We start from the raw sequence: 13,831 nt of genomic DNA on the forward strand, positions 1-13,831 counted from the left end.
CCAAAGAAATCAGCTGTTGAAAAATGTGAGTATTACCGAATCATCAGTTTAATAAATCATGGTTGCAAAATACTGACACTAATTATTGCATCAGGCAACCAAAGAACTCCAGATGGGGTATCCTGATCAGTTATACTGTACGATCATTTCATTTAATTTATTGTTAAATCTGACCTCTGGGACCATCAGTTTACGTTCTGGAGAAATTTTGGAACACACAATGTAATACTGACCCTACGACTTCTCTTAGAACATAGATTAAAGAAAGGCAAACCTATGTTTATAGGATTTACAGATTTAGGGTTCAAATGGTTCAAATGGCTCTGAGCACTATGAGACTCAAATGCTGTGGTCATAAGTCCCCTAGAACTTAGAACTACTTAAACCTAACTAACCTAAGGACATCACACACATCCATGCCCGAGGCAGGATTCGAACCTGCGACCGTAGCGGTCGTGCGGTTCCAGACTGTAGCGCCTTTAATCGCTCGGCCACTCCGGCCGGCCAGATTTAGGGAAAGCGTATGACAGTGTGGACTGGAATACACGATTTAAACTCTGAAAGCAACGTGGATAAGGGAGCGAAATGTTATTTATAACTTGTACATAAATCAGACTGCAGTTATATTAGTCGAAAGATATGAATGGGAAGCAGTGGCTGAGAACGGAGTAAGACACGGTTGTATCTTATACCCCATGTTTTTCAATGTATACAATGAGCAAACAATAAAAGAAACCAACTTATATAAACCGAAAGATATGAAAGGGAAGCAATGGCTGAGAACGGAGTGAGACAGGGTTGTAGCCTATAACCCATGTTATTCAATCCCTACAGTGAGCAAGCAATAAAAGAAACCAAAAAGAAAAGTGTAAAGGGAATTTAAGTTCAGGGAGAAGGAAAAAAAAAAAACGTTGACAGAGATTGTAATTCTGGCAGAGACGGAAAGGACGTGGAAAAACAGTTGAACAGAATGGATAGAACTTGAAAAGAGATTATAAGATGAACATCAAGTATAAAAAAAAAGTAATTGTGTGTCTGGCAGGACACATTCTGAGGCATTGAGAAATGAATTGTCAGTTTCGTATTGGAGAGAAATGTGTCGTGTAAAACCAGGAAATGGATACAATAAGCAAGCTCACATGGATGTAGGCTGCAGTAGTTATTCGTATACGAGGGGCGCTTGAAAAGTCCGTGCGAAGTCCGAGAGATGGCACTACCGGCGCGTATTGAGGTCATGTTTAGTTAGTAGCATCTTTGGAAAGAACGCACACCAAATTTCAGCCATATTGGCCTTTTTCTTTGTGTTTGGCATTCGTGTGAATCAAGGAAGTCGAATGATTGTCAAAAAATGGAAGAAAAAGAATTTCGTGTGGTGATTAAACATTAATTTATGAAAGGCAAAACGCCTCAGGAGACCAAAGAGAAGCTTGATTATCATTACGGTGACTCTGCACCTTCGATTAGAACAGTTAAGTGGTTTCAAAATTTTTGAAGTGGCCATATGAGCACAAGTGATGCTGAACGTTCTGGACGCCCTGTGGAGGTTACGATTCCAGAAATCATTGATAAAATCCATGATATGGTGATGGATGACAGAAGAGTTAAGGTGCGTGAGATTGTTAGTGCTGCGGGCATCTCGAATGAACGGGTACATAATATTTTGCATAAACATTTGGACATCATAAAGCTATCTGCAAGATGGGTTCCGCGATTGCTCACGCTTGACCAAAAACGGAATCGTGTGAAGTGTCGCAAGGACGGTTAGCAGCTGTTCAGGAAGAATCCGCAGGACTTTAAGCGTTGTTTCGTCACTGTGGATGAAACATGGATACATTACTATACTCCTGAGACCAAAGAACAATGTAAACAATGGCTTACCAAGGGAGAATCTGCACCTGAAAAGGCGAAGACCATTCCTTGGGCCAGAAAGGTTATGGCGACTGTCTTTTGGGATTTTCAAGGGATAATCGTCATTGATTATCTGGAAAAGAGTAAAACTATTACAGGTGCATATTATTCATCGTTATTGGACCATGAGAATACCAGCTGCAGGGAAAACGCCGGCGATTGGCCCACAAGAAAGTCATTTTCCATCATGACAATGCACCATCACACACCTCAGCAGCTGTGATCGCAAAATTAATGGAAATAGGATTCCAACTCGTTTCACATCCCCCCTATTCTCCAGACTTAGCTCCCTCGGACTACTATTTGTTCCCCAATTTGAAGAAATGGCTGGCGGTACGAGGATTTTATTCAAAAGAGGAGGTGATTGCAGCAACTAATAGCAATTTTGCACACTTGGACAATTCCTATTATTCAAAATGGTTCAAATGGCTCTGAGCACTATGGGACTTAACATCTGAGGTCATCAGTCCCCTAGAACTTAGAACTACTTAAACCTAACTAACCTAAGGACATCACACACATCCATGCCCGAGGCAGGATTCGAACCTGCGACCGTAGCGGTCGCGCGGTTCCAGACTGAAGCGCCTAGAACCGCTCGGCCACCACGGCCGGCTCCTATTATTCGGTAAGGATCAACAAATTATAACAGCGTTGGTCGTAGTGTATAAGTCTAAAAGGAGACTATGTCGAAAAATAAAAAAGGTTTACCCCAAACACGTAAGTAGCTTTTATTTTTGCATGGACTTTTCAAACGCCCCTCGTATGAAGAGGGTTGCACACGATAGGGTAACGCACGCGGCTGCATCTAACCAGTCTTTGGACTGAAGGCCGCAATAACTACGACGAGGTAATAAGGGAGGTTATACTGCGAAAGACAATACACAACCAACCATCAAGAAAATCCACGTAATCCCGCAACATCTTTTACTGACCTTTTCCCGTTGAACTCTTATTTGCTGATACTTCGTAAGTTTGCTCACTGGTGTCTGCAGAATCGTTGTTAAGGTTCCACGCTTTTGACTGTAGCACTTCTTGTCCAGTTGTTTCAATTGGTATTACCACATTCCTTTTCTGGAAGCCAACGCGGCAAAAATGAGCTCTTCAGTACTCCTGATTGTTTCTTCTGAAAATCGAATTTCATTCAGAAGTCATTCATTCTTCCCTGCAAACGTTCATGATATAAAGCCCTGAAAAATACACCACCGTGCTATCTCTAGGAACAGGGTAGTTCTAGATAACAACAACTAATTCGACAAAATAATCACATTCTTTGTACTGGGGTCAAATTTTAAAATTGCCTCACATGTTTCAGTAAACGTTGCCTTGCTGACGCAATCGGATGCATAGGTCTATGCAGGTTTCCCTTCCATCATTAACTCTTAAATGTCACTGTAGATTCTAAATCACGACAGAATGAGGAAGAAAGCAAAGCATTGCAAAAATCTGTGCACTGTGAAAAGCACCTAGGTGTTTCACAAACTGGATACCTGGTGGCATACGAGCACCTGGGTAGCTTGTGTCAAAAACTGTTTGCCTATTGCGAACAATAGGTGTCTACCTTTCGCAAGCATGAGAAATTCGTTCTGTCGAAAGAATGAGAAGTAAACTGTTTAGGCTTCTTTTCATAAATGCTTAGACGGGGAGCTCATTACTATCACAGATGATTAGCTATGTTCAAATATGATTTGAAACACATAGATTTAGTACATCAAATTCGGTGAAACGATTATTACAGTTCACGCCAGAAGAGTGGAGGAAGCTACCGGTTAATGTTATCCAACTACGCGACTGACAATACGGTGATTTACTGCTAATGAGAACTACAGATAAGCTCCGTAATCTCTTCGATAGCATGGAGGACATTTGAGCGACTGGTAATTATCTGGAGATGGTTGATACCTTCAGTCGACAACCGCTGTAAAGCTCATCACTCCCTTTTAAAATATTCATAGATTCATGCGGGCAAAAAAACCCGGAGATACTGACAACCAGCTGCGATGGTAAGTTAGTACCTGAAGGACGGCATGTGAACATGTCGTAACTAAATTACTGTTCCATTGAATCTTTCACGAATTCATTGTTTCATTTAGCCAACCAACGGCGACTTTACTGTTCACTTTAAAAAGTTCGAATTTGCAATTTCCGAACCTTTTGACAATAAGGTAAACGTAAGTTATGAACGGCATACGCTACGTTGACACTAAAGGTTTTGTCTGGAAAAGAAAGGCACGAGTCAGAAAGACAACAGCTGCATCTTCTCAGGATTCAGAAACAATGGTAAATGTGACGACTGGCAGAAAATCCTGAGGAATTATGGACTATTTTGAATCAGTAACCTGATCAAAGCCATCTGTTCAGAACCTTTGTGACCATAACGCCTTCGAAAAGGAAAATAACAGAATGACGTGATTTTAAATTCATTTTTCCAAAATTGTTTCGCTAAGGTAGATCGTATCGCGGTTTCTTCTTTAAATCGCCGCACGAACATCAAAATGTCGGATATCGAAATAAGTAAATCTGGGATAGAAAATCAAATGAAATTTCTCAACAAAGGAAAGGCCATTGAACTTGACGGGATACCAATTCTATTCTATTACAGTGTTTATCATAAGATCTGTTGTAGGCATTACACAGTGTATTCTTCCGCTTTTGCTGGAATCTGACTGGATTTCGTTTCACGTGGAGCGGAAGCCTAGCTGTTTCGAGTACAGTCAAATACGATGGTAAGGATACGCTTTATGGTGGCTTGGTTCAAATGGCTCTGCGCACTATGCGACTTAACTTCTGAGGTCATCAGTCGCCTAGAACTTAGAACTAATTAAACCTAACTAACCTAAGGACATCACGCTTTATGGTGTGCGTTACCGGCACATCGCCTGAGGAATAATATGAACAACAGCTTTACCACCGCACTTAACGTGGACAGCACTAGCCAGCCAACTCGTCCAACTAACTTGCAGTGATGTGAACAGCTGCAGTTAAGACGTAAAAAGAGACGCGCTGAGAAACAATATAGCTTCGAATGTCATTTAATTTTTAACGAGAGTGAAATAATATTTGGCAAAACTTCAGCAATACCAACGCTCCTTCGCTAACACAGTATTGGAATTAAAGAGAAAAGTGACGAAAATTTCTAACTTAAACACAGGGTAATTTTTCCGAGCGAGCTATGTGTGACGCAAAAGCATTACTGTAGGGTTCTGTCGTATAGTTAAATACTGAAACCACTGAAGGTATTAGGATCAGTCGTCTGGTAATCTCTGGACTCCTTCCATATCCGAGAAAAACGCATTTCAGTACTGAAACTGCTATCCACGTCGTTGACAACGGCTCGATCAACAACAGAATCCACAATGCCAGCCAAGCGCCGTTTTCTCCTCTTCCTTTGACGTAAACTACCGTTGTGTATCCCATCAGCGTTCGCAGTGACGTGTGACAAAGCTTCGGGCATTAGTTTCAGTACATCTGGCAGCTAAAATATCTTATTTTTCGCGACAGTTTCCTTTACTTGGCTCCAGATCAGTTGCGTTGGGTTCATACTGGAATGGTTCGACGACAACTGACATTCGTATGGTGTGCTCTATGCTGCAATAATTATTGTTTTCCATGTTTCTACGACGTTTATCACTCTGCCTCGTGTGGGATCACATCTGAGGTATAAAAAAATAGACATTGTGCAAATAAAGACTACTTGACTTTTCATCTTTGTCGAAAAAATCTAATTTACGATTTCTTCATTTAAATAGCCTTCATTGACAATTTTTTATAAAACATCGATAATTAAGAATTTATATTTGCATTGAAAACTGGAATTTTTTGTACAATATTTAATCAGAAATAGAGGTCGTTTATTTTTCATAAAAAATATGCTTAGATATGAATTAATTAGCAAAATTTGACGAATTTTACATTTAAAAGATGTCGCTATTCTAAATTGAACTAAAAAAAAGAACTACCATAATGCTACTTGAACCACTGATTCATGGATTGTACTAGATTACCAATCATCAGTGCTACCGATTCAGCTGTGCACTCCCCTTTTTTTAATGCCGATTATTTTTCTAAATTTCTGAGAACATTTAGAACAACCTATTTCTTGCCACTTTTTAACGGTGTTCCATGCGCCTGTTTCACTATGGAGCAGGAAGAAACATCAGCCATTTTCACACTGCATATTAACACCGCGACAATCAGGGTACAACAGTACAGAGACTGCGACTATACACGAGTTCTGAAATAAAAACTACTTAGCTTAAGGGTGATTAAGAGAAACGTTGACAGCTGTTAACACATTAGTAATAAGATATCCAATAAATAAGTAGGACCTACTTCCAAGAGCTTAACGGCACCAGTATACGTGTGCTACGGCTGCTGACCAATCATTGCATTTGTATTTGCTCTAATCAGGTTTATTCTTATGATACACGAGAAAGGCAAGGTAGTATATTGGCTGTTATTTTAATAAACTTACAACAAACCAAAAACTTCGACTGCCTGTGGGGTTTAATATTATAATACACGTGCTGCGTAGGGTGGTCTCTCTGTTTTCAGTACAACACCGTTTTCGCTTTGAAAGAGAAATAAGCGATACATACAATCGAAATTAATGTTATCTTTCTGTAGTACGTTCGTCTCTGAAAAGATAGTTATTCTTCTAAAGTTTTCTGTTGAAAAGAGTGTACCAAAACACACGAAGGTCGATCCTAAACTATATTTTACAGAGAGTATCTTTCACTTGTAAATGAACAATTAGATACTATCTTTAAATGAAAGCTACTGACATTGTGAAGAGACGATGTCTATAAAGTGTTAGTGCGCTGTACTCAGAGGTAATATTGTTAATGAAGGCTAACAGTTGGAACTTTTTGTAATTTTCTTACGCAGTGTAACATACTACGCCGCTTCCTTTTGACTTCTGAAAACATGGAGGAGCGTTGGTCAGTTTGCTCCACTCTGGTCGCGGTGTTGCCTCTCCGTGGCATTCTATCTCTTTAGTCGCAACGGCAGAAAACAGACATCAGGCAAGGAATGATCTTCTTGCTCATATGACTCGTTTCGGGATTTATCTGTCATCCGATATGTACAAAACATCAGATACGAAAAAAAATTTACAAAACGTAGTAATAGGACAACTTTGTTTGAAGTCATCTGGCACAAACTACACTGAAGGGCCAAAAAAAACTGATACAGGCATGCGTATTCACATACAGAGATATGTAAACAAGCAAAATATGGCACTGCGGTCGGCAACGCCTATATGAGCCAACAAATGTGCGGCGCAGTTGTGAGATCGGTTACTGCTGCTACAATGGGAGATTATAAAGATTTAAGTGAGTTTCAACGTGGTGTTATGGTCGGAACACGAATGATGGGACACAGCATCTCCTAGATAGTGATGAAGTGGGGATTTTCCTGTACGACCATATGACGAGTGTACCGTGAATATCAGGAATCCGGTAAAACATCAAGTCTCCGACATCGCTGCGGCCGGAAAAAGATCCTGCAAGAACGGGACCAACGACGACTGAAGAGAATCGTTCAACGTGACAAAAGTGCAACCCTTCCGCAAATTTATGCGGATTTCAGTGTTGGACCATGAACAAGTGTCAGCGTGCGAACCATTCAACGAAATATCAACGATATGGGCTTTCGGAGCTGAAGGCTCGCCTGGGCCCGTCAACAGCGGCATTGGACTGTTGACGACTGGAAACATTTTGCCTGGTCAGACGAGTCTCGTTTCAAATTGTATCGAGCGGATGGACGTGTACGGGTATGGAGACAACCTCATTAATCCATGGACCCTGCACGTCAGCAGGGAACTGTGCTAGCTGGTGGAGGCTCTGTAATGGTATGGGGCGTGTGCAGTTGGAGTGATATGGGACCCCAGATAAGTCTAGATACGCCTCTGACAGGTGACACGTACGTTATGAAACGTCCCCTTAGAAAAATTTATACATGACTGTGCTTAAACTGACATACAATATTATTTAGCGCAACGCAATCTGACTTCCAAAAATCCCTACAAAAGAATGGCCCTGACTAACATTAACCTATACCTTTCACAAATCACTTACCTCACAAAAATCTTCGTTACTGGAACTACTGCAATACAGCGAGCGCCACTACTGCCAGCTAAATAAAAGATTCAAACTACGGAAGGCACTAACTACTGATAGGCATAGTTAGCAAATGAAAGATTTTAATAGAGAACAAACAATGTATTTACCTTAACAGTCATAATGTATACAGCAGTTCATGACATGCATTTTTACAAATATCAAACCTCCGCCATTTCTCTCCCTACATCCACCACTGCTGGCGGTTCACCTCCAACTGCGCAACGCTACGCGCTGTTCACATCCAGCTGCCGCTGCCCAACACTACAATGGCAGACAACAATGCAAACTAGCCACAGACTGCACACAGCACAGCCAGTGATTTTTATACAGAGCGCTACGTAACGTTGCCAATAAGAAAACATAAACAGCCTACTTACATAGCCCCCACGTTCCCCACAAAAAATTTTACAAATTTTATTGGGCAGTGGCCAATACAGATTTGAAAAATTTTTTCATAATTACAGTAAGAAAGATATCACATGCACACACTTATTAATACAATGTTGGTCAAAAGCTAAAATTTTCTCACAGTCCATAAAGATAGTCCTGAACATTCATCATAATAGTAATTACAGTTTTTTTTCTTTTTTCACAAAGTCTCATTAGTAAAAGAAATTGCACACAGAAGTAGTGGATTTCCATGCAGTCTTGAAGAAGTAGTGTTGCTGACAGGTAATGGGCCACAACAGAGCAAACCCACAGCAGAGTCATTCGACGTTTTGAAGAAGATTGTTAGGTAGGTCGTCACAGAGCAGACCCACTGTAGTCCTGGTAGAGATTACGGTATTGGTGGGCCACCAGAGGTGCAGACCCACTGCAGTCCTTGTAGAAATAATGGTACTGGTGAGTCATCAAAGATGCAGACCCACTGCAGTACTTGTAGAGATGGCCAGCAGCCATCTGTTGTGACTGTGCGGGTGCACAATCACCATTGAAGAGTCTTGCGGAGAATATAGCAAGTCCATAAACCACCACTTGTCCACTCAAGAAAGTTTTGGAATTGTCCTTAGAAGCAGCAATGCTGTTATCCAGTCCCTTGCTGAATTATCAACACACGTGCAAACACTATCAGTCCCTACTTCTCACATATTGTCCATATACTATGACTAACCGAAACGTGTGAAGTGAAATGTAATGTACAAGTTACTTAATTTGATGAACTGGTGTCAATTACAATTTTATAACATAAGAATACAATAACAAAGGTACAAAACAAGACAGATAACATTTGTAGTACAGGCTTTACAACAGAATAGAAATAATTATATACATCAGTGTTACAGGAATTATGACATAAGTAAATACATAAAAGATCAGAATAATTATTGAAACATCAACTGCACACATGAGCATTAAAACAAAACAGAATAAATAATGTCTCAACATTTTTACAAAGTAAATAACATAGTATTAGAAAAATTCTACAACATAGCTCTCATCAGCTAAACACATAAAGACAGGAAAAACACAAATACACAAGGGTACACAAACATATAGAGGGATGACACAAAAAGAAAGGACAGGGTTTGTTTTACTGCAGTATTTTGCATGGAGATCTCCCATCGTTCATCATTATTCCCAAAAGTCCTATCTAAGCCTGCTTTCTGTATTCATATGGTCACATGTTTCTTACCACAATATTTATTTTCCATTATCTTACCTCATCATTTATTTCCAAGAAAATCCTACCTAAACCTGTTACCCTAAACCCTACTTTTTTGTTCACATCCTCTTTGAAAATACTTTTTCTCCACTGTGCACTACTTTTTTTGGACAAACTATTTTCTTATAGCTTCTTAATGCATTTCTTCCAATTCATCATAGTTAGTTTCTTATATAGTCTACCCCCTCTTAAGCTAACTTAAATCTACTGAGCTCAGATGCTAAACTAAGGGACGAGGCAATGCAGCAGCATAAAACAATTAATACAAACATCAATGACAAAAAAAAAATGGAAAATTGCAAAGCAAGCTACAGTAAATCTAAATTACCAAGCAATGCAACATTACAACTAATATGAGCCAATGTGCAGCACCAAGAAAAATAAATCAGTAGTAAAACTAGCTTAACAGAGTAATACAAAGTGAAATTTAGTAGCACTATGCCTGGCAAACAGCAGCAGCAACTTATATCTAAACATGACATAGCTCAAGCAAAAAAAAAAAAAAATAGTACACTAAAGACAACAATGCAGACAAGGGAAATGTATATTCACATCTTAATGTCTATGTAATTAAAGTAGTGCACCATAAAAACTAATTCTACAAAAAAATACCAAGTACTTGAAAAGAAAATTATACATGAAGTTACTGTTATTAGTCCATTCTTATTGTTCTTTCCATTCCAAAAGCTCCTTTTTCGAAAAATGTGGATCATAAAATAATTATTTAATAGATCTGTTGACAGAAAGTGTTCACATTAGCAAATGCATCTAAGTTTATTTTATAAAACTAATGCTGCAACACAGCTGGAAACCAGATATTAAATGAAATAAGCAATTACGCAAACCAAAGCATAAAAATATCATTCAGTAGTCATGTGACATTTCATAAGTTAGTAGAAATTCTCTCAACTCTCGTAGAAAGACGCTTGTCATAATCAGGTGTGCAGATGTAAGTATCTTTCCAAGTAATGAGGGTGTCGCATTTGCAATGTTTTCTCTAAAGGAATGTCAATGGCGAGGATAATGGCCTCTCTTTTTTTTTCACCTAATGGCTTTCTTTTGTCAGACGACTACCTCTCAGCTGGGCGCCCAAAACGCATTACGTGCAGGTGGTCACTCAACTTTCTTAGGGAAATATTTACGACAGCAGTTTCCGCTACAGTGACAGTCTCATATAAAAATATTTCACAGGTCAAGAATTTGCGTTGCAAATGTGTAGAAACAAAATCTTATGAATATAACAGTGTCCAAAAAATTTTCGCCTGCATTGTGATACATTCACGCATTTACACACATTTCATTACTCTTAAAGTACGATTCTTGGTTTCCAACATCCTTTTTCACAAGTCAAGAGTCCCTACCCACTATTGATTACTCCTTACCTTATTACATATATACGTATTCATCGACACTCTTCAATATTTCATCATTATAAATATGAAGCATAATCAAATAACTCATATATCCTCAGCCTATTAATGATAAACATACCTCAGCAGCATAATACACATCGTCGTCGTAATAATAACATCATAACACCTCAGTCAAATCTCAAAAACGTCATAGCTTTCTGCAATAATTTCAAAACCTAAAGAAAATTCTCTGCTCATTTCAGTAGTGTCATCTACCTCAAACGTACTTTAAATATCATGATCTCATACCAAATACATCATTCAAAGCTCTCATAGTATCACAATGGTTCTGAAAAAATATGAACAGTTCACAAAGTACAGACAAAATACAATTTCTTAAGTGTGAAGTTATCCAACGGTGTAATTACGTAAACATCTGTCACTGCCATAGTAAAAAAGTTTGTCTCTCTCAGTTAAATGGTCAGATAGCTGTGTAATTTGTGTGTTAGAGAAATATGGTACCGATGTGTAAAGTTGTATAAGCAAATACCATATTAGCTAGGGCTCCTTGTGCTTGCCAAACACATGGTACACAAAGTAAACGTGTACCCCCCTGAGGATTATTGTAATTATACCCTCAGGTGTTACAGATTACAGCAATGGCATGAAATGTATCACGGAATACTTTCTTTGTAATTCAAAAATCTTTAAAAATAAATGTTTTAAGTACAAAATTAATCACTCAAATATGTGTCCTGTAGCGCTAAATGTGCGTCTTGCTGTAAGATAATCTCTGTGGAAGTGTCGTAGTTATCTTCCTCCAAAAGCTAAGTTCTGCAGAAGTCAATGTACTGACCTGATGATAAACAAAAGTGAAATGCTTTGCGTATAGATATCTTACTTATTACGCTTATTGCCGTGATGAAGAAAGTACTGTGCTGTAACGTATTGTTGTGCTACGGAAAAGGCTGTCTCATTGTAGCTGTACCACAAAAGTTACTATTAAACATGTTTTACTTTCCAGAAGAATTCAGAAAAACTGTGCAGATATGAAACAGAAATACCGAAAAAGCAACATTGTAAACTGTCACTCATTAGTAGCGTCACGATAAAATCGTGTAGCTGTCACATTAACTAACCACTGTGTCATCTGGTATCTCCCAGAAAGTACTTTAATCCAGAATGTATTTTCAAGTAAACCAAAATGTTGCATTAAAATCTCATTAGCAGTACTGGTAAATGTTCTAAGTATGTGAGCCTTATAGTCGTTACGTAATCGTGCAACTAACAAGCAAGAATGTACACACACAATAACACTGTGTCGTCTGTTCGCAATAACAATGCATTCGTAATTTCTGTTTGAATAAGTTCTCTTGGTTCTTGACTGGATATTTAACTTCAAACACTGTTGCATGATAACAGTTTCTAAGTGTGACAATGCATACTACAAATGTGAAGTGAAACGTTTTATGGCAAAGACAAAGTTAAAAGGCAGATTATCTGTCAATAAATGGTTTTACATGTGAAATGTGGTGTAAACCTTTGCTCTTCTTAGTGCGCAGAGTTTCAACTTTAACGCAATTATCATGTGGTATACGTCGGTAAAGAATACTGGAATTTTTCTCAAGGTTAGTGTCTATGTTATTTTTCTCTGATCCAGCCGGCGCACGCAGCTGCCTGCGGTGCGATTCATTGTCTGTTTCTTTGTTGGCGCGCGTCATTATTGGGATTTGGAGCCCTAACTTCTACAAACTCACCGTGACGAGAGGGTCCTGCTCTGTTTAAAGCTCGCCAGTTCTGATGGAATTCACGTCTGTCGTTTTGTCGGTAGCTGCTGTAGATTATTTCTCGTCGGTTAAGTGGTGGAGAATTTCTCCCTGAATTATCACTGCACGGTGGACCGTTGCGTCTGAAGTTATTCTGTCTCCCATGATAGTAATTGTTTTGGTTCCCATATTGTCTGTTTCTAAGGTAATCTCTGTCATATTCATTACTACGGAAATGCGATCTTTCTCTGTAACTGTTACTCTGCCAGTGGTTGTCATATGGGTGGTGTCTGTTTTGTTCACGATTTACGTTGTAAGAATAGCCTTGACGTGTCCAGTTATTATTTCTGTCGTCACGGAATTGTGACGGATGTGACCTGTAGTTGTTGTGTTCCTGTTTTCGCGTTACGCGATTGTCAGTGTCAATTTCTAGTTCTTGTAACAGTCCCTGAAAAGCTTCAATGCCGTCTTTGCAACGTCCTGCTAAAATAATATGTCGTAAATGTTCAGGCAGTTTGATTAAGCAAATGCGGATGAGTTCTGAGGGGCTGTATGGGTGTGACAGGTACTGATTCTTGTGCAACATGTCTTCAAAATATTTCTCAAGACTGGAAAATTCAGATTGTTCGAAATGTTTCATCATTATGATGCCATGTTTTACTCGGTCTTGTGTGGCTTGAGACCAATATGCTGAGAGGAAGGCATGGTAAAATTCTCCTTCACTGTGGCAATCGTGAATGACCGATCGCATTCTTACAGCTGGTTCATTCTCTAAGTAGCCACATATAAATTCTAACCTGTGCTCCAATGACCAGTCAGGAGGGAAACAATGAGAGAATTGATGGAGCCACACTTGTGGATGAATGTCGTTGGCAGAATTCTTAAACGTTTTGAATTTACGTGTAGTAATGAACAGCTTATAGTCAAAATCATCGTGTCGGCGAGTAGCATATCGGTCATTGTTACGTCGTGTCGGCGGTTCCATCTCAAAATTCGGTGTACCTTGCCAATTTCTTTCATAAT

Source organism: Schistocerca cancellata, chromosome 1, assembly GCF_023864275.1.
Source record: "Schistocerca cancellata isolate TAMUIC-IGC-003103 chromosome 1, iqSchCanc2.1, whole genome shotgun sequence".
In the NCBI taxonomy this organism is placed as follows: domain Eukaryota; kingdom Metazoa; phylum Arthropoda; class Insecta; order Orthoptera; family Acrididae; genus Schistocerca; species Schistocerca cancellata.